Source organism: Castor canadensis, chromosome 4, assembly GCF_047511655.1.
Source record: "Castor canadensis chromosome 4, mCasCan1.hap1v2, whole genome shotgun sequence".
Lineage (NCBI taxonomy): Eukaryota > Metazoa > Chordata > Mammalia > Rodentia > Castoridae > Castor > Castor canadensis.
The window spans coordinates 74,990,543-75,013,285 of record NC_133389.1 but is presented as its reverse complement, the minus strand read 5'-3'; positions in this window follow the sequence as shown (position 1 = coordinate 75,013,285).

The following is a 22,743-nucleotide window of genomic DNA, read 5'->3' as shown; positions in this document are numbered from 1 at the left end:
GCAGAACCTTGGGAGGAAGAAGACAAAGAAGCTTGGGGCGACTGTTCACAACAGCTCCCTTGGGTTCCATCCTCCTTGTTTCCTGGTCTCTGATTGGGATGTAGACATGGGGTCACAGGGAGGGCACAAATTCCCAGGGCAGCTCCACATCCCTGCCTCTGGCTGGTCTGCAGGCAGCCTCTCTCTCGGAACCAGCAGAGACACAGGAAAGGTATTAAAGAGAGGGCACTGGGGCTGGAGTGGAGTTCAGTGGTGGATGTCTGCATGCACAGGCGCTTGGTTCAGCTTCAACTTCCCCTACCCGGCCCCCAATAGTACATCACCCAGCTGGGAACAAAACACCTGCAAGGTCATTTGGAGTGGACAACCTCCCCTCCATCAAGGTCTCTTCTCAACTGGAGTTCATCCCCTCACCACGAGTATGTGCAGTCATTCCCCTAAGCAGTCCCCAGAACAGAGCTGTGTTTTTCACATGTTGTCTAGATGGCTTCTGCAGCCTCCTGCAGCTGGCTGTGTTCAGTGGGTATGTGGGGAGGCGGGACTGGCCAGCTGTGGGATGATTCCTGACTTGGGAACTCAACTGTCCACTCCCTGGTGTGTGATTTACATCAAACCCCATGGCCTTCCAGGCCTCAGTTTTCTCATCTGTTGAATGGAACTGGCAACCATTCCCTAATGGAGAAGTTGTAGGAGCAAGCCTGTTAGCTGCTGGCCTCCCCTGCCCACCTTCTCCTGGCCTCCAGAGCTAACTATGGCCTTCCCTAGCCCACTCAGCCCCAGCTGTCTAGCATCCCCCCCAGCCTGGGGCCAGCTCCAGAAGACTGAACCCACCTTTGCTGGCTGATGTGCTCAGACTGAGCTTGGCTGCGAGTTTCACCATGGTTTTGGTATGTGGCTGGTGGAGTTTGCTTGGTTTGCTCCCTCAGGCTGGTGCCCATCCACAGGTGTTTTCCAAGAGAGAAAGGCAGTGTGGAAAAATTGTTTTGAGACCCCATGGACATGAGATGCTCCTCATTCTGCACTTGTGGTTGATAAACAGTTGTAGAACTCAGTTGGAAGTAAGTTCTCTTTAAGAAGGCATGGTTCTCTTGTTTTCTGGTCTTTTATTCTTCCAGGAAGGCCAAAGGCCTAGTGTATGTGACCCACTTGTAGGATCTTGTTTTTTTTTTTTTTTTTTTTTGTGGTACTGGGGTTTGAACTCAGTCTTTTGCACTTGCTAGGCAGGCACGCTATCCCTTGAGCCATACCTTAGCCCTTTTTGCTCTGGTTAGTTTTGAGATAGGGTGTCATTTTTTGCCCACAATGGCATGGCTTAAGTAGTAGAGCATCTGCCTAGCAAGTGTGAGGCCCTGCTCCAACATCAGGAAAGGAATGGAGTGGACAGGCTGTAATGAGGTGGGACATTTGGACAGGACTCTTCATGGTCTCACTACATGGACAGGCCCTCTATTCAGAAATTCTTTATCTACCCTGCTTTCTAGACTTTTCCTCTCCTTTCTGCAAGATGTCTTAACTTACTAGTTCATAGCTGTGGTGTTGTCTCTTGTCTCTCAGAGGCTGTACTGGAGGTTTTGTTTGTGTTTTCCTCTGTGTGGCGTTCCTCCAAGTCACTTGATCTGTCTTTGGTATGGATGTTTTTTCAATCTGTCCATATTCCTTGACCCAAATACCCAGGGATACACCACTGGTTGGGGGCCATGAGTGGGTAGGCAGGTATGCCATCCAGTTTTCTGTTACTGTAACAAACATCTGAAATTATTTATTTATAACAGAAAAGCTTCACTTTGGCTCACAGTTTGGAGGTTCCAGGCCATGATTGATTGGCCCTTTTGGGGTTGTGTGAGGCAGCACCCATGGCAGGGAGTGATAATGGAACAGTTTCTCACCTCATGTCTGCGATGCAAAAGAGAGACAAAAAGAAGGGCTGGGTTTCCACTGTTCTCTTGCGGACACATTCCCAGTGACCACAAAACCTTCCAGTAGCCTCCACCTGTTAAAGTCCCCAGTAGCGCCAAGCTGAGGACCAAGCTTTTAACATGTGGGCCTTCAGGTGATATTTAAAATTCAGTTTATGGCATCATGTGTGCAGTAACAGGTCAGTCTTTGGGATGGCACTCCTGACTGCACTGTGCAGTCTCTGATCTAAGACGCTCAGATTTACTATCTTTACAGAGTAAACCTTCACACTTCCCCTGGAAGGGGTGGCAGAGGGCAGCTCTCCTGCAAGATACAGAGTATTAGAGAGGATCTAGAGTCTCACGACAGGTATCCCTGACTTACGATGGCTCAACTTATGGTAGTCTGACTGTACAATGGTGCCAATGTGATTCACACTCAGTAGAACCATGCTCTGAATTTTACTCTTTCCCTGACTAAGCTAATGATGTACAATCCTGTCCTGTGATGCAAGCCATTCAGTGAATGGGAGCTCCCATCAGCCATGGCATCATAAGTTGAGCTGACCATGTTAGATGTGTTTCCTGCTTATGACACTTCCGGCTTTCAATGTGTTTGGGGATATCACCCGTTGTGAGTTGAAGAACACCTGTAGGTGGTGTCTGCACGATGACTCCTGGTCAACCCGTGCTGAGCCTCATATTAACCTTCTAAGATGGTTATGTTACCCCCTTTTGCAACGAGGAAGCCCAGACCTAGAGAGGTGGGTCACCACCTCTGACCTTGTAGAGCCAGAAAGGGGAAGGGGCATGGTCCTCACTCCAACATGAGTCTCTGACTCAGGGACAACCTAGAAGCAGAAGCACATTGGTTTTGCGTGTGTTGTTTTGATATGATTTTAAACATTTTACTCAACTTTTCTTTGTACATCCCGGGACTGACTGTCTATTCTCTGGCAGAAAAGACACAGAAATTGCTGGAAGCCTGCATGGATTCATTAAAGCAAAGTGTGGCTTCGTGACATTCCGTTTACTGGGCAGATGTACTGGTCCCTGAGATCAGGTGCTCTTATACACAGCACTAGGTGCCCCGTAGAGCATTTGGCAACCTTTTAGTTATACTGCTGTGGCTAAGATGTGAATATGAGACTGTAGGGGGTAACTGCAATTAGATGAACATGAAGTGCATTTCTGTGACCCCGGCTTGAGGGAGGAGCCTTGTTTGATTAGGATGCATTTCTATCCCACAGCTGCGGGGTCTGTGGCTGAAATAGGTCATCATATTCAGCGATCCAAGTTTTGGCAGGCACAATGGAATGGTGCACACAGAACATAGGCAGGGGAACAGAGTTGCTCTGCTGAATGAGAGGTTCCAAGAAGCCACCAGACTGGTGACTGAAGCAGGCGGTGGGACTTGAAGGCACAGTGTGTTCTGATGGGCAGTCTTGGAGGATGAGCTAGGGTTTGGCACAGGAGGATGACGGGCATATGAACTTTCCCAGAGGTACATGGCACATCACCGTCTGCCCTGCTTCATAGACCACAGCCAGACTTCTCAGAGGATCAGTGGACTTAATCCTGAGGTGTAGGATGTATCTTTCTTCTTTCATACTGATCCTCCACTCTCTTTCTCACCAGTCCACTCATCCATGTTCTCACTGCCAGCTACCCCACCAGTCAATCTACTCATTTATCCACCCATCTACTACCACTCATTCAATCATTCAATATTCCATTCACCCACTTATCTACCCATTATTCATGCAGCATGCATGAATAACGTTTATGCGCCAATCCAATGACCCACCTAACTACTTATCCATCCATCCATCCAGCCATCCACCCATTTTCTCATCCATCCACCCAGCCATCCTCTTACCTATCCAACCAACCATCTTCCTATCCAACATCCCTGGTACTTTACTTGATGCTTGGGGAGCTCACAGGTGCATTAGACACAGCTCCTGCTTTTAAAGAGCCACAGCCCATTTATGGGTGGACTTGTGTATAAGAAACTTACAGGAAAGAGAGAAAAACAAAGGAAGGAGAGTCAGAGAGAGTACCACAGGGAGAGGTTTTTAGGGTCCAATGAAGGGTGAGAAAGGGAAGTATTGAGGAGTCAGCAGGGAGCTCTGTGGCAGGCTCCTCATTTTAGGACCATGTCTTCAGCAGCTCTGAATAGGATGAATTAAAGGAGAGCAAGGAGAGGAAGAAGAATTGGCAGGTTGTTTCAACAGTTGCCACAAGGGCCATATGGCCTTGGGGACTGGAAAGAGGCAGATGGAGGAGGGCTCTGGGACAAGATGCTTTACAGAGCCAGGCTCAGGCTGGGACTGGAACATTTGCTGTTTAGTATTGGCCAAATATTTGAAAGTGTGGGGCAGAGATCAGGCAGAGATTCTGGCAGCTTAGGGGCTGTAGAGCGCAAGGTGTCATTATTGCCTTGTAAGTGGTATTTTCTTATTCCCCAGGCCTGATTCCCCTTCAGTCTTCTTTCTCCCACCATCCAAGCTTCCCCTGCCCACTCTTCTCTTTTCTAGAATTATGAGAGCTGACAATAGCCAAGGGTCAGGGAAGAAGTGAATTTCTGGCTTGTATATCAGCAGAGGCGCACACACAGTTCGTTGCAGTTTCACCCTGACTGGTAACCATTTATCTGGATAATGCATTTATTTATTGCTGCTCCGCCATTTTGCATTGAGATATATGTGCAAACTAAGACGCCAATGATTTGCTTGCAAACATCAAAGGTAGGAAAAGAAAATGAAATTGGGCATATTAGATTATTTGGTATTGAATTCAATGTCTGCAACTCGCCATTTTTCTCCATCACCCGCCTCTCCTACAAATCAATTTACAATACTTTTGCTGGAAATATTACTTAGCATCAAAATCTGTGGGCCAAACTCAGCTGCAGCGATCATTCTACCAGAAGGAAGGGAGACGTTGAGCAGGGCTGCCTGGCTCTTTTCAGGGTGGCTGTGCTAGGCGGAACTCCTGCCTCAATTGCTATTGCCCAGTCTGTGGGGCAGTAGCACAACGAGAAGCACATATATGCACACACATGGAAACATGCTCACATGCAAGCACGTGTGCATACAGGCATGCATGCACACACACACATGCATATGCACACGCATAGGTGTTTGCACACGAGGATCCTAAGCCACCATGCCGTGTGGTCTGTAATGGGGTTTGAAAGCCTGAGTCATGGGTGACTGGAGAACATGGGCTTGTCCCAGAAGGCTGCAAGGCTCATGGGGAGCCTGTGCTGTATTGCGGACCTCCTTCCCTGGCTTCCTTCCCAGGCCAGATGGGATGATGTACACATGTCTGGTAAGGTGGTCACCAAATGGCTGCCTACATGGGCAGCTGCCTGGCCTGCTGCATGTCTTCCTGGCTCCTGTCCACTAGCTCTGGAAGGTCCCCAAGCTCACTGTTCCCCACCTCCCTGACTTCCTCTTCTCAGCTTCAGCCTCTGGGTTTGCTCACCCTGCCCCAGTGATTTCTCTCCTGAACCAGGTTTGATCTGTCACAGCACCATTTCTTTTATTATCTAGTAATGTTTTTAGAGATGCTTTTTACCTGGCAGGGAAGGATGGCAGGTGGATTAGGACACAGAGTATTTAAGTTCTAAGGGACTTTGTTTCCTCTGGGCTCTGCTGCTCCAGATAGGGCCTAAGTCCCAGTTTCCACATCTGTTAGATGGGTTCATTCTTGTCCTGTTCACATATTGCAGGGCTTAGAGGGACACAGGGTTACAAGTTACTCTAAGTCACTAAACATGGGGCGTAGAGTTCCCTGGCCTTGGTCCAGTTCTGTGTGACTTGGGGCAAGTTGCTTACCCTCTCTGAATTTGGGATTACTCCTATGTAACTTTCTTCAAAGGACTGTTCTCATGCTGGGATGGGAACTGTGACCCTGTAGCCTCATGATTCACTTGGGACCTGCTGCATACTTTTTGGGGTCCCTCAGTACACTGTGGGGGATTGTAACTCATTTAAAAGAAGACATTGAAGCATGTGGAAGTTGGATGATTTAGAAAACATTTTACAGATCAGGAAGGAATTCAGAAAAGCTGCAATTCTTAGGGAGAGAGGTCTTTTCTTCCTGTCCTGCTTTTGGGGTAAAAAGGTAAATGAACTGCAGGAGAAAGGCAGGAAAGATTCTCAGGACCAGTACTGCGCAGTAGGTCCCCCTGGGCCTGGCTAGATCTTGCTCAGAGCTCAGAGCAGGTGTATATGCAGACCAGATGCCCCTGGTCCCTCCTGCTCACTGACCTGGGGTCTTGGCTCTGTGAGCAACTCCTCCCCATGCACAGCACCTTTCCTGATCTTGTGCCCACCTTCTCCTTACAGCCCCTGCCCCCGGCCCTCCCTCCCTTGCAGCTGGCAGAATGCTCTCTAATGAGGGTGCTGCACTGCCTGCTGGTGTGTGGGGCGGGGGGCAGACTTGGCATGGGGGGCTGTGCAAAACCACCATGTAAGCATTTTCTCAGCTTCTAATGAATTTGCAGAAACACTCCCTGCAGGCAAAGCTGGGCACTGTGGCTCTGTGGGAGGGCGAGGTGTTTCCTCTGGAAGGCAGGTGGAAATCAGTTTCCTGGGCCTCCTTAACTGTCTTCCTTTTTGGGAAAGGAAGTGGAGGGGCTGAGGAAGGAACAGGGTAGGAGATGCTGCCCTGTGTGCTCCACCCAGGTCCAGATTGCTCTGCTGAGTAGAAGCTGGAAGCTCCAGCCTCCCACCCCTCACGCCAAGGTTCTGTTCAGCTTCTCCACATGTTGCCCCCTTCTTCTGCTGATGACTGTGGGGGTCTCTGGAGTTTGGTGGGTGGGGTTCATAGTCCCAAATCTTCCTCTTAGGTGGCAGGACAAGGACACCTTTGTTCACATCTGTGCAGGCTTCTTCTTGGTGCAGAAGTTGTCCTTTCTCTGTCCATTGATGGGGCTCTCAAGGACTCCAGGGACCTTTTGTTTTTTGGTGGTACTGGGGTTTGAATTCGGGACCTCACACTTGCTAGCAGGCATTCTACCACCTGAATCACTTCACCAGTCCTTTTATGTGATTTCTTTCTTTCTTTTTTTAGATTGTTGTGCTGGGGGTACATTGTGGCATTTACAAAAGTTCTTTTGGGGTTTTTTTTGGTGGCACTGGGGTTTGAATTCAAGGCCTCATGTTTACGAGGCAGGCACTCTTACCTCTTGAGCCACTTGCCAGCCAAAATTTCTTATAAAATATCATAGTTGAATTCACCCTTCCATCATTCTTCTTTATCCCTCCTCCCCTCATTCCTGGGATAGTTTCAGTAGGTCTCATTTTTCTATTTACATACATGTGTACATGGTATTTGTACCATATTCACCCTCCTACACACTTTCCCTACATCCTCCCCCCTTCCCACTGGTGCCAACACCCCAGATAGGACCTGTTCTACCCTCCTGTTCTCTGATTTTGTAAAAGAAGAAATATGACTTTTTTGTTTGTTTAAGACAACTATACAGGGAGTTTCCTTGTGACATTTCCATGAATATGGGTATTATAATCCGAATTAGTTCATCTCTATTTTTCTCCTTTATACCTTAGTCCCCTTCTTATGGTGGTTTCAACAGGTTTAAACATTCTATATTCATTCTTGTATAGTGAGTACATCAACCATATTCACCTTCTTAACTTCCTTCTTTTACCCTCCCTCTCTTGTATGTGACCTCCCTTTAACGTGACCTGTTTTTCATAATACTGTTGTATTTGTATTAGGTCTATTTTCCACAAATGAGGGAAAACATGTGGTCTTTGTCCTTCTGAAACTGGAAAACTTCACTTAAGATGATGCTCTCTAGTTCTGCTGGTAGAGCACCTGCCTAACAAGCAATTCTACTGAGTTCAGGCTTCAGTACTGAAAAAAAAAAAAAAAAGGTGTCATTATACCCATCCCAGGCCTGAGAATAGCTGTGGCTGGCTCCTTCCAGCCCGGAGTTTTCAGCTGGCCTAGCTTTGGGCAATCTGGCTGTTGGCCCTTGAACTTGGCCTTGCCGGGACATGGAGAGACCATGTACTCTGCATGCGCAGAGGTTGGGGGGCATTTTTCCTCCTTCTCGGGCAGGGTGCTGGTTGCTCCCAGGCCTGCGTAACCTCTGCCAAGGCCGATATCACAGAGCAGCCTGTCTGCCTCTGTTTCCTAAGAATACCATTTATTTGCAGAGGGAGCTATTTCGCTTCTGGCATCTGCATCATCATTATTATTAGTTTTTTTCTCCCAACTGAAGAAATCATTGTTATTTGTTGAGATGAAGATTTTATACTGATCCAGGTATTTTTTTTTTGTTGTGCTGGGTTGGGGCACATTGTAGCATTTAACAAAAATTCTTACAATGTATCAAATATGTCATACTTGAACTCACCCCTTCCATTGCTCTCCTTCACCCCCTCCTTCCCCAATTCCTTGAGCAGTTTCAAAGGTATAATTTTTGCATTTACATACATGTGTATACATTATTTGCACCATATTCACCCTCCTACCCTTTTCCTTGCCACCTCCCCACTCCCACTGGTGTCAACCCCCCTCCCTGGGGAGAACCTATTCTGCCCTCCTGTTCTCTGATTTTGTAGAAGAAAAAACATAAAAGATAAAAAGAGAAATACGGCGTTTTTGCTGGTTTGAGATAAAGTTAGCTACACTAGGAGTTTCCTTGTGTTGTTTCCATGCATATGTGTATTATAGCCCCAATTGATTTGCTTCTTCCAGTCCTCTTCACTCCTCCTTAGTCCCCCTCCCATTGTGGCCCTGACCAGTTTAAGATTTCTGTATTCATTCCTGTATAGATAGCACATCAACCACATTTTAGGTTTCATTCCCTTTCCCCATTCCTCCTGTGCACATTCTCCCCTTACATGTGACCCATGTCTGATAATATTGCTGCATTTGTTTTAGGTCTATAATCCACATATGAGGGAGAACATGTGATTTTTGGTGTTCTGAGTCTGACTAACTTTGCTTAAGATGATGTTCTCCAGTTCCATCTATTTACCTGTGAATGAAAAAAATTTCATCCTTCTTTGTGGCTGAATAAAATTCCATTGTGTTTAAATACCACATTTTCTTAATCCATTGTCAGTAGTGGGGCATCTTGGTTGTTTCCATAACTTGGCTATTGTGAATAGCACTGCAATAAATATGGGTGTGCATGTGCCTTTGTAGTAACCTGATCACATTCCTGCAGGTACATCCCTAGGAGTGGGATGGCTGGATCACATGACTGATCTATGTTTAGTTTTTAAAGGAGCGTCTATATTGTTTTCTGTGGTGGTTGCACTAGCTTACATTCCCACCAGCAGTGCATGAGGGTTCCTTTTCCCCCACATCCTTGCCAACATTTGTTGTTCATGACGTTCTTGATGGTAGCAATTCTAAGAGGATTAAGGTAGAATCTTAGTGTGGAATCTTGTTAATTTTTTCAAAGAACCAGACTTAATTCTTTGTATGTTTTTTTGGGTCTCTATTTCATTAATTTTGGCCCTTATTTTTATTATTCCTCTCCTGCTGCTTGTTTTGGGTTTAGTTTGTTCTTGTTTTTCTAAGAGCTTGAGATATAGCATTAGGTAATTTATTTGAGATCTTTCTATGTTTTTAATACATGCACTCATGGCTATAAATTTTCCTCTTAGGACTGCCTTTGCTGTGTCCCATAGGTTCTAATAGTTTGTGTTTTCATTTTCATTAATGTCTAAGAACTTTTTGATTTCCTCCTTTATTTTTTCATGATCCACTGATCATTGAGCAATGTGTTGTTCACCCTCCAATTGTTTGCTATTTTCTGCTACTGCTTTTGTTGTTGAGTTCTAGTTTTGTTGTGTTGCAATCAGATAGTATGCAGGGGATTATTTCAGTTTTCTTACATTTGTTGAGACTTGCTTTGTGCCTTAAGATATGGTCTATTTTGGAGAAAGTTCCATGGGCTGCTGAGAAGAATGTATACTGTGCTGTTGCAGGGTAGAATATTCTACTGTCAGGTCCATTTGATCTATGGTGTCATTAATTCTAGGATTTCTTTGTTATTTTTTGTCAGGCTGACCTATCTGTTGGTGATAAAGGGGTATTAAAGTTTCCCACTACCACTATGTTAGGGCCTATATGTGATTTTAAGTCCTTTGGTGCATGTGTAATGAGATTGGGTGCATTACATTGGGTGTGTGTAAGTTGGTAATTGTTATTTCCTCTTGGTGTATGGCTCCTTTTATTAGTATGAAGTGACCTTCTTTATCTCTTTGACTAATGTAAGTTTGAAGTCCACTTTGTCTGATATAAGTATTGCTACTCCTGCCTATTTTGGGGGGCCATTAGCTTCTTCCACTCTTTTATCCTAAGCCAGTTTTGTTCCTGTCAATAAGGTGGGTGTTTTGTAAACAAGAAATCATCAGATCTTCCTTTTTGATCCAATTTGCCAAACCATGTCTTTTGATGGGGGAGTTGAGTCCATTGACATTTAGTGTTAATATTGAAAGGTATGTGGTGATTCCTGCCATTTCGTTGTTTTTGTTGTTTAAGGATTTGAGTGAGTGCAGCTGCTTCAGTGCTACAGTCTGAGTACTTGTCTGTTCTACTGCAGTTTAATACTTTCCATCTTCTTGTGGTTTTGTTTGCTTTCATTTTCTGTCCACAGACTCTTCTGTAGTGGTGGCTTGGTGGTCATATATTGTTTTAGTTTCTGTTTATCATGGAAGACTTTTATTCCTCCATCAATTTTGAATGATAATTTTTCTGGGTAGAGTATCCTAGGGCTGAAATTGTTTTCTTTCAGTACTTGAAATACCTCACTCTGTGATCATCTTGCTTTTAAGGTTTCTGTTGAGAAATCTGCTGTTATTTTTATGGGTTTACCTTTATATGTTAGTTGTTTTTTGTCTCTTACAGCCTTCAATATTCTTTCTCTGTTCTCTGTGCTAGTTGTTTTAATAATAATATGCTACAGAGAGGTTCTATTTTGGTCAAGTCTTTTTGGTGTCCTGGAGGCTTCCTGTATCTGAATGGGTGACACTTTCTCAAGATTAGGGAAATTTTCTGCTATCATTTTGTTGAATACATATGTACCCCTTTGGCTTGCACCTCTTCTTCTCTTCAGTGCCCATGATTCACAAGTTTGGTCTTTTGATGGAGTCTGAGTTCTTGCATATTCCTTTTATAGCTCCTGAGTCTTTGTTCTAAGAGTTCTTCTATTTTTTCTTTAATATCTATTTTATCTTCGAGCTCTGAGATTCTGTCTTCCACTTTTTCTAGTCGGCTGGAGTGGCCCGCAACTGTATTTTTTATTTGAATTAAAGGACTTCTTATTTCCAGAATTTCTGTTTGATTCTTTTTTCTGAGTTTTTTCCATATCTTTGTTCAATCTTCTTTCATATCTTGTGCTGTCTTCTTTTTTCATATATTCCTTTTTTAAATATTCTTTGTTCCACTTTGGTGTTCATTGACATCTACCAACTGTGCACACACCCATCCCTCTGCAATCCTAGACACAAGCACCCTCCACTACAACTAAACTATACCCTAACACACACAAGGGCCCTAAAAACCTACAGCCCCCACACCTCTTTCCCCACTCACCCCATCCCCCCTTTCAGCACCCTCTTTTATTACCACCTTTTCCACTTACCCAAGTTATCTATTGCTATCCAAACACCATTACCCACCCCCAATTCCCATTGTTTAAAGATATTGTCACCAAGGAATTCACTCAGACTAATGGGTGGGTGGTAAGTGTGGAGGGGGAAGTGTAGGGGGGGACAGGTAGAGGAAGGCAAGGAGGGGGAGGTGAAGACATGGGGAAAGAGAAGATGAAAAGGGGCAGAAAAATAGTTGGAGGGAGAACAATGGATGGTAGGACAAGAAAAAGTGAGAAAGCAAAAGGAGTAAGAATAGAGATAAGAAAATGCTCATAATAAAATTAAAAACACTAAATAAAGAGGGGAAAAACTAAGAAACAACAACAAAAAGTACAGTCTGTTCAGCAAAAGTTCTGGAATTTACTCCTTTGGCGTCCAATCCTGGTATTGCCATTTATGACTGGGATTTTCTTGATGTCCCTGTCTCTTCTCAAGTTTGGTGTTCTGGGCTGTGTGGAGGAGGGTGCTGCCCTTCTTGTCAGACAGCTTGGGGAGAAGTCAGCTGGGGTTTTCTTTGTCCTGTTTTCCTTGGTCTGATGAGCCATCTGTTACAAGCGGGAGCTTTGAAGTGGTCTCACCAAATGGCTGTCTTGTGAACAGTGTTCCTTCTGGCAGGTTGCTGTTGGGGTCTGTGATAGCTCACTACCATTTTGTGCAAGGTGGTCAGATCTGTTGTTTTCATGAGGTGGCAGCTCAGTCACTCCATAGCTGCAACTCTGGCTGGTCAGCTCCTCTCCCGACAAGGTGAGGCAACTTGGTTTTGTGCACTGCCTACAGTCCTATGAGATTAACTCAGGAATCTGCCATGCCTCTGCTCTGGGAGGTTGGCTTGTTGCCCACCTTCCCCACCCCTGCCCCCAGCACTTGTTCCTTTCCTTGTTCCTGCTTGCAGTTGTTGACTCCTCACCCCATCCACATTCTCCAAGGTTGGTTCAGCGCTCCACCCTGCCCGCACTGTCAGTGGTAGATTACAGTTCATTATGTTTTTCAGTTTTGTTGTGGGGAGGGGTGTATGTGACCACGAGCTGCAATGGAGTATGTTCTGGGGCTGGGGGGAGCGTGTGTGGTGCATGGTACTCACCTGTTGTGTTTGAAGATTTACCAGACAGCTTTGAAACTAGGCTGGCAGGGAGAAATGGTGGGCAGCTTTTCTCAAGGCAGATGCTCACTGGGGTTGGGTTCAGCCTGGCGAGGTGTAGGTAGGCTTTCCATGGGTTATGGGTCCAAAATGTCACAGGGTTCAGTCCTGTTTGATGCTCTACCTTCTTCTTTTTGAAAGAAAAGAAGGAGAAATGGGCAGAGGGCTTTTCCCAGGGCAGACATACCTTGGTGGCAGTGCCATGCTGGGATTTCCTTGGCCGTTAGGTGCAATTAAAAGCTGTTTTAAGGGTCAGTTCTTGAATTTTATGTGCACCCTATTGTTGTGGTGGTTATTTAGTTGGCTAAAAAGAATCAAATTTACCCAAAAGTAGCTATGACATCTTGAGTTGTTTCTGAAATTGTGGATCTCAGGAATTCTGATTCCCTCTCCTATTTGCCATCTTGGATTCTCTCCTATATTGGCATTTTTTAGGGTCAAAGAAGGAAACCCATTTTCCCTTTCCTAAATTTCAAGCAGTGTCCTGAGGACCATCAATCCATGGCTGGATTGAGCCAGAAGCCCATTCCTGCTCCTGGCCTCCCTGATGGGCCATCCATAGACCCACTCGACACAACCCTTCTTTCCCAGCATATTGATTTTCTTCTTGACCCCAGGGTCAAGAAGCAAGCCTAGCTCAGTGCTGGCTGACTTTGGATCTTTCTTTCCCCAGGTCTCAGTTCCCCATGTTTGACTGTGCTTGCTCTTAGGCTAGAGCTCTTAGGATGTCTTAGAGGACATCCTGAGGTCCCCCTAACTTAATTGGCTCTTCAGCCTCTGCCTGACCTACTGGTACCTCTTCTAGGTAGGACTTCATTTCTGTGGCTTTGGTTTGGAGCATGTCTTACATCAGAACATTCAGCAATCAGACCTAATGTTCCCTGGTCAAGTATGGGCAAGGCACAGACAGCAACCTCCTCCTGTGTGCTTGTGATGTGACCTCTTCCAGGAAGCCTGTCTCAGTCCCTTCCTATGGCTATAACACAATATCAGACTGGGTACTTTCTAAAGAATAGAGGTTAATTTGGCCCATGATTCTGGTGGCTGGGAAATCCCAGAGCATGGTGCAAGCATGTGCTTGGTGTCTGGTGAGGGCCTTGTGCTACATCACACTGTGCAGAAGCTATTGCATGGTGAAACCAAGCAAGCGTCCCAGCTCATGTCTCTCTTCCTTCCAAAGCCACTAGTGCCATTATGGGGGCCCTATCCTCATGACTTCTTCTAACTCTAATTAAACTCCCAAATGCCCACTTCCAAATACCATTAACAGGGCTGGTGGTAGCTCAGTGTTAGGTCACTCACCTGGCATGCCTGGGTTCAATCCTCAGGTGGGGAAAAAACCCCAAACAATTAACATTTGAATTTGGGGACTAAGTTTCCAACATATGAACATTTGGGGTATGCATTCAAACCACAGCAAAGCCTCAGAGCACAGCCTGCAGACCCCCTGGGTGAGCACTGGGGAACCTGGTGGATACCTTCTTGGTTTAGAGGGACAGATTCCCGAGCATCAGGTTAGGGTTTGGTGGCCTCATCCTTGAGTGGCTGCTCCCTAATGACCTCAGTTCTCCTGACCCAAACATTGGGGTAAAAGAGCAGCTCTCCCAGGATGGTGAGGGTTATGGGGCCCCACACACCAGGGTCTAAGTCAGCACTGGGCTTCTTTCCTCCCAAGGAGCTGAAGAACTTTTTGCATCTGAGCTGAAATATTCTTGCAAAAATCTACCATCCTCATCCTGCCCTTCCTCCAGGCTCAGTTGGGAGTTAGGTGGTGAAAGTGAGGAGATTTGAACTACCTTTCACCCCTGCTCCCCAGGTCACTCCAGGGCAGAGGGTTATCTGCTTTGCTTGGTGGAGTATTCTCATTTGGTCTTCCCTAGAACATGTGGTGGTTGCCCAGTGAACACTTGTTCAATAGACGGCACCAGAGCCAAAAATCACATTGGTTAAAAACCAAAAACTAAGATCACTCTCTAATCTCCTGGTATCTTACCTTGAGCTTCTGCCTAGCCAGCCCTCACTCAAGCTGTTTTGTGCACTGAGGTTTTAGCATTGGGGGCTTTAGTCCAGGCAGACAGACGCCTCCTGGGTGGCCACTCAGGGGAGTATGTGCTGTTCTTATGACTTCCATGGTCTGGACGCCCCTCCTCCCTGCCCCTCTGTAGCCCTGACTCTCCAGGGTCCTGTGGCCTCTCAGCTGGGCACCCTGCAGCACAGAGCAGGACAGATCAAGACCTGTGTACAAGGAGGGCCTCACTCCAGCTCACCTGATCTGCACTGTGGGTGTGTCCCTGGTCTTGTGAGTGTCTGATTCTAGTGTCCCTCACCCCAAGTCTTCCTAAGCTGTGTCTACTGCTGGGAAGTGGCTTATCTGTCTGGAGAGGTTCTGTGGGCATGGAGCGTGGACATTCCATTCCCGTGAGGAGCCATGCCTGGTGATGCTCCCGTGGTCTTGAACGATGAAGTCGGGGTGATCAGAACCCATCTGCAGGAATATAGCTTCTCCCTCCTGGGTGACCAGTGAATCACTTGGCCGCTCCCAGCTTCTTCTCAGAGCTGCTGGTGTCCCTTGGTTCCTGACCACATGGCTCTCAACAATCTTTGCTTCATCCCATCTGCAAAGCCTGTTGGCCATCACTGTGGTTTACACGTGGCTTGTCACCACCAAAACTCTTGTTGAAATTTGTTCCCCAGTGTGGCAGTGTCAGGAGGTGGGCGGGGTGATTAGGTCAGAGGGCATCACCTTGTGAACAGTTGGACTTTTCTTGCAGGATGGCTGCTGTGAGAGTGGGTTATTGCAAAGCAAGAGCTCCCCTCTGCTTTGTCTCTTATACCTGCCTGCTGCTTTTCCACTCTGCCTTCTGCTGTGAGTTGAAGCTGTATGAGGCCCACATCATGCTAGAACCGTAAGCCAAAGTAAACCTCTTTCCTTTATAAATAACCCAGTCTCAGGTATCCTACTATGGCAACAGAAAACAAATTAAGGCAGCCATATAAGGTCACATTCACAGGAATCAGTGCATCTTTGAGGGGATTACTCAGCCTGTCAAGACTTTCTAATTTTCAAAATGCATCAAGGGTTGAGGTAGCAGTGTGACAAGAGTGCAGCCTGAAATTCAGAAAGGATGGCTAGAACTGTGGCCATTCCATTTGTGTGACCTGGGACGTGATTTTACCTGGCTGGGCCGTAGTTATCTAGGGAAGATCCCAGCGCCTCCACACTCCCTTGGCCAGGATCTGTCTTCATTCCTTCACTGTGACACGAAGTCACACAGTTGAGTGTCTTCATTCTGGCGGCTCATGAAGGGGGTATCAGAAAATGAGGTACCAAACTCCAGCTGAGCCTTCATTTCTCAGCTCAAGATCTGTTACTCTCGCCAGTCCCTGCATCGATCCCAGAAGTCTGAAGCCCGAGCAGGCTTCCTTGTTCACCACTGCTTAAAAATGCTGGCTAGTGTTGCCAAGTGGCTGCAGTTCTCTGCAGCTCGGGTCCCAGGGTGCAGCAGCGTAGGAGGTACTGGGGTTGCTGTCTCGGAGGGAGGCGAGGTCACAGGACTGGACTGAGGGCCTGGCAGAACTGCATGGAGGTGCTACAGTGGGGCCTGGAGGGCAGGTCTAGGCCATTGTGCTCCCCAGTCATGGGTTATGGCCTTGGTGAAGGGATATGGTGTTGGGTGCTTCCCAAGGGCTGCACTTCAGCATCGGAGGGATGAAGGGGGACTGAGATGTTGCCTTACGGTGCTTGAACACCTGCTTCTCCCCTTCTTGTCCCCATATCTTTGCACAAGAAGAACCTTGTTCTTAGACTGCCTGCCTGGCTTTCTGCTCCTTGCCTGCAGATGTCAACATAGTGGTGCTGCTCTTGACCCAGGGGGCCTGGCCTTGCAGGTGAAGCAAAACTCTTGCTCTTGCTTCTGCACACTGTTGACTTCAAGAGTATTTGTTTAGGGGTCTCCTTCCCTGCCAGTCTGGTCTCTGGAGGGTGGCTGCAGTGCCCCATAATTTGGTGTGGACACTGTAAGAGTGTAGTACAAGATGTTGAGTGACTTTTGCATGATTGTCTGAGTATAGAGGGTTTAAATGACTTGCAGTCTCCTGGGACAAACGACTTCTCAAGTCTTCAGATAGAAATGCTAACCTTCTAACCTTCTTGATAGAGTGGCAAATGCAGGGTTTAATTGAGTTGTGTGGGACACAGACAAGCCAGCAGTTTAATAAAACGCTGAGTCCAGCACTCACCACAAGGAATGACTTCAGCAGCTCTACTGATGGAGAATGGTTCTGTGAGCAACTTGAAAATATCCAGGGACCTGGGCTAAAGGAGGGAGGTAATGCAGAATGAGGGTGGGGGTTACTGGGGCTGGAGAGCATGAGATGAACACTAGCAATCCCATTTTTCTATCTGAAAGTGACCTTTTGGAGGGACACACTCTAACAGTACAGACATGGAGAGGCATGGGTTTGGTGAGTCCTGTCATGGGTGTGTTGATTCCTAGGACCTGCTGACAGCTGACAGTCACTTTTCTGCACAAGGAAGAGGAGGAAGGAAGGACTCTTTTGACTCAGAATGGTAGGCATTACAGAATGGGGAAGGAAAGGCCTTCCGCAAGAATGGCACCAACTCAATGGAACATGGTTCTGGATGTTCATCCCAGTGCAAGGTGGGGCAGGGGGCTGCTGTGGGCTGAAGGTTGACGTCTCCCAAACTCACAGGTAGAAATCTAACCCCCATGCGATGTTGCTGAGAGGCAGGGCTTTGTGGGGTGAGAACAGTATAGCTCAGGGCAGTGTTCTCGTGAATGGGGCCTAGGGAGCTCCCTCATCCTTTCCACCACCACAGCTAGAGGGTGCTTCCTCTGACTAGGAAGCATTAGACACTGAACCTGCTGGTACCTTGGTCTTGGACTTCCAGCCTCCAAAAGTGGAAGAAGTAAGTTTCTGTCATGTATAAGCCACCCAATGTATACTTTCTGGGCTTTTTGTTTGTTTGTTTGTTTGTTGAGACAGGTCCTCACTATGCAGCCCAGGCTGAACTGGAACTCAGGATCTCCCTACTTCTGCCAGGATTATAAGTGTGACCTACTAGCCTGGCTGCATTGCTGGGCTTTTCTTTTTTTTTTTTTTCATAGTAACTTGACTGGACTAAGACAGCCAGTTACTTGGGAGTGTTGCCACAGTGCATATTCCCAGGTTCATTTTACACCTACAAGCTGGGGGCCTGGGGTGATGGAATGGGACATTTTCTCACTTTGTTCCCAAATGACTTTGGGGTCACTGGCTCAGCACAGCCTGCAGACTGACATTTGGGATTATTAACCTAAAGTAAAGAAAGTGGGAGGGGGAGAGGGAGTGGGAGAAAGAGAGGGAGAGGGAGAGGGAGATATAGATTCTCCAAGGAATAACAGTATTTGCTTGCGACTACTGGAGCGTTGCTATGGGTAAACACTGGCCATGGTAAGCTGTGGGCATATTTAAGGGACTGCATCAAGGGGACATCTTTAAAGACAAAAATGAAGAGGAGAGCATCAAATATTTTGAAGCAATAATTCTTGGCCACAATGGTTAATAACGAGAGTGCTTAGTCTGAGGTTGAACCGATAGGCTGGGCAGAGGTCCTTGTAGAAGCACTTTTTGTGTAAGGCTGTGGCAGTCTCTGGGCAAGCTTGTGGCTCTGGCAGAGTCCTTGGTGACAGTATCTGTTAGGCAGTCTTGCAGAGGCGCCCTTCCTTCATTGTCCCGCTTACTTACTTTTGTTGTTGCTAGGGTTAACGTGAACAAGTCCACTTTGATTCCAACAAATCTCACGTTCCTTTCACAAGACCTGGAGCCAGGACAAGTGAATGCCCCAGGAGATGGGTCTTTGAGAAAATGTGACAGTAGGGATCCACATTGGCACCTCCACTCCCTCAGCTGGTGGCCTTGATGACTGAAAGCAAAGTTAGTGTTGACTGAGTACTTGCCATGTGCAAGGAGGCGTGTGGGTTAGACCCCTTGTCGTCCTCACTCTGCAGAGGCTGGGACTGAGGCATGGACAGCCTTGGGTACATGGTGGGAGAGACCAAGGTCCAAAGGTGGCAAAGCAGTTTTTGCTCCCAGCCTGTTGGTACCCGACGCCGCTGCTTCCCTGACATGCCATCACCCCTGGCAAGTCCAGGGTGCTGTGGGAGAGTCCAGGCTGGATTGTCACTCCCTCCCCAGGCCCTGGCTCCTGCTCCAAGATGCATGGCTGGCAAGGGCTGGAGCAGCTCCCATGGCTGCCCCTCAGGCCTGAGCCCCTTGCCTGTATGCCTGGTTTTGCAGCCCTTGGGGGACCGAGCTGTCCTCTGAGTACTGTTGGGGCTGCCATGGTTTCCAACTGTAGTTTGGGTCCTCATTCCTGAAGAATAAAAATGCTCTTCCTGTATCTTCATTTGTTAAAGTTTTAATTAAATTTTATGTTACTGTGCTCATTGCAGTAAATTTGGAAACTCCAACTAATAACAGTGCAAAAAACGTACTTGCAATTCTTCCATTCACAGCTACAATGACCACATATTTCTTTCCAGCATTTTAATGCTTGCTTTCTTGTTTTTCCTGAGTGAGCAAATACTTAAAAAAAATTTTTTTTTGGCAGTACTGGGGTTTGAATCCAGGGCCTCACGCTTGCTGAGCATGTGCTCCACCACTTGAGCCACTCCGCCAGCTCTGAGCACACACTTTAGCGTTTAGTTCAATATTATTCAAACACAGTTCTGAGCCTGTGAAAACAACTTATTGCGAGCAAGAGTTTTCATTGTTGCCTAATAGTTCACCAATTCGAAATTACTTCTTCCCACATCTGGGTGGTGGGCAGGTCCTATTTGCCTGTTCAGCTTGTTATTCTGGATAGATGTCATTTTTAAAGCTCCATTGCCAGTGTCAGTTTCTTGCCATGACAAGAATGTTTGATGGACATTTTGTGGCTACGTCTTCATCCACATTTCCACGGCAGTCTGCAGAAGTAACGTCAGTGCACCATTTCAAAGGCTTTTGATATGAATTGCCAAACTGCTTCCCTGAAAACTTATGCTAGCTCATCTGCCTGGTGTGAGTTAATATCTGACCTCAGCAAGATGGAGTCCTCAGTGAGGAGGTGACTCTCCAAATTAAACTGGGTCAGGAAGAATGAGGGAGCAGCCCGCCCGCCTCTCTGTGAAGGTGGCCTTGGGGACTTTCCGTGCTGATTAAGGAAGGACCTGGTCTGTTGGAACAGGGGATAAAACTCTCTGTGCAGCAGCAGGTCATGGTTGCCAGGTGAGCCTGTTATTTGGAATAAATGTCATTTTTAAAGATCCATGGCCAACATAATGTCACATAATTTTACACAGAAATGACTTTAAGATTTTAATATGCTTCTGCTCAGTTACTTAGAGGAGATATATTTTTTTAAAAATCTCTTTTCAAATGTTCCAAATTTTCCTTACACTGTCCTTCCCTCCGGCCAGTCCCCTCCACCCCCCACCATGTTTCTCAGCTGGACCTGAATATTTCCCAGAATCCTTTGCAACTGTACCCGGGGAGTCATTGCCAATGGAGATGAACTAGGCACAGGGAGGTGCAGCTCATTTCCACGGCCACAGGAACTCGAGTGGCTTTGGGGTTTCTCTCCCCCTCAGCAGGACACCTGAGTGGGTAGGTAGCTGTCCATGGGGTCGAGTAGGCTCTGAGCAATATTTTGGGGTGCAGTGGTCCATATGGGACCTTCGAGCAGCCAACTTCTCAGGTGACTATGTTACCTACTCACATCCTGACCTGGGCTGGAGCTGTGTACAGAGGGTGTGTTTTCACATCTCTGGTTGCTCACTGCCTGTGTCCTCTCTCTACAGTAAGACTTTTCTCTTTCTATGGGTTCTCCCAAGGATCCACTTTCCAAGAGAAGCCTAGGAAGTAGCAGGAGGTGAGGACACCTTGGACATGGAGGCAAGTGGCTCTCTGCAGTGAAACCCCTCTACCTCTCACTGTTCTGCCCACCCCTCCTCACCCTCTGTCTATTGGGATCCACAACCATTAGTAGCAAAAAGTCAGGCTCCAGCTGATGGGGCCTCTTGAGGCGCTTGGAGTCCCTCTGCAAGTGTGTGGCACCCTCATTTCTATACCTGTTCCTCATTGGACTGTGAAGTCCTTGAGAGTGGGGGAGCACACTTATTAATCCTGCTCTCCTTCCCCTTGGTGTCCACTCCTTGTAAATGCATAAGCAACAAGGATAAGGGTAATTTTCTTGTTTCCTTACTCACCAGGTGGTTAGGAGACTGTCTTATGATCTGGGATTGCTCTGCTTTGGATGTCTGGGGAGGAGTAGACATTCTTGGGAGATGGAGAAGAATTTGACAATACACAATGCATGTTTGATCATTGTGTAAGTGGGGTGGAAAGTGACTAAGTGACAAAGATGAAGTATAACAGTATCATTGGACTGGGTGTGCTGATCATAATTTTAAATAAGGTGACCAGGAGAAACCCCAATGAGCAGGTGACATTTGAACAAAAAACGTGAAAGAGCTGGGGGTATTGACCATTCAGATGTCTATGTAGAGAGTGCCCCAGACAGAGGGGAAAAACAAGTGCAAAGGCCTCGGGGCAGGCTAGACACAGCAAGGCTGCTGTGCGTGAAGTGGAGAGCTCTAGGATACCATGGCGGGACAAGTTTTGGAGACGGCTGGTATTAGATGCCTCCTGCAAGCCTTCCTGAGGGTGTGGGCTTCACTCTGGGTAAGGCAGAAGCCCTGCTGTGATTGTAGGAGTTGACTGTGGCGTGGGAGGAGGACTGTGCCATATCCTAGGCAGGAGTCTGCAGTGGTAGGATAACCTGTTAGCTGGGAAGGTGGTGAGAATTGATGGATTGTGGATGCATTTGGGAGGCACAGCTGGCAGGGTTTCTAGGACACAGGGTGTCAGAGGAAGCGAGGAGTCCAAGAAGATTCAGATTTTCGAGCTGAACCATCAGAAGCCAGTCTTGTTATTGACAGACACAGCAAAGGTGTGGGCGGTGCAGGCAGAAAAATAAGCAGAAAAAAAGTGAAGAGAAAATAAATGAACGAATGTTTGGAAAATATCCAAATATAAATGTAAAGTTTAGGACATGATCCAGGCAGAGTATCAGGTCACCGGGTAAAGGACTTGTTTGACGAACAGCGCCAGGACAGCTCAGTGGCTGTGGTCTCAGCAGTGAAACCCAATCCTGGTCTCTTTCAACTAAAAGAATTCTGTATGGCTCCAACATTTAAGTGCACAAAATTAAGTGTAAAAGACATAGGAGAAACACATTGAAGAAGGAATTTTTAAGCAAGACAAAATGTAGCAGCTATAAAGGCCTGATCACTTTCACTGCAAAATGTTTTTAAAAATCCCACTGAAGAAAAAGTGTAAACAAAAAATGAATTCACAAAATACCCCAATTTGAAGATATAACTGCAACACTTACACTGAATAAAGGGTTCTTTACTTAATCATAGGAAGAAAGACCAGAATCCCTGTAGAAAAGAAGATGGGCATACAGTTAATTTATAGAAAAAGAAATACTAACAGCCAGTGAGTGTGTGAAAAAATTCTATCTGGTTCACTAATCTAAAAAGCCCCGATTAAAGCATGCTATGCCACAGCTTTTGGTCTATCAGATCAGGAACAGCAAAATGGGTTGACATATGTGTCCCTTTTAGTGTCCTGTTGTTGGGAGGCCATTGGGTGACAGACACTGTGGGGACACAGAAGTTAATTTTCAGAGGGATTAACATGAGGAGGCTCTTCATTGAGGCTGATGACTGTCACCACCACAGGCCCAACCTGCTCCTTCAGGGGCAGGCACTGACCCCTGGTATGGCCCCATGCCCTGGAAGGCCACTCAGCCTCCTGAACCTGACACTGCAAACAGCCCAGAAACATTTCTCTGGAGCGGACATTTTCTGAATACAGTTTGCTTTCCCTGCCCATCACCTTCCTGCCAGTGCCCTGTGCACAGGTTTAGGGAACACCTGCTCCCTTTTGTATCTGGCCATGGAAAACAGGAGGGTGACTGCTTGGTGGTCATGGTCTCACCATGCAT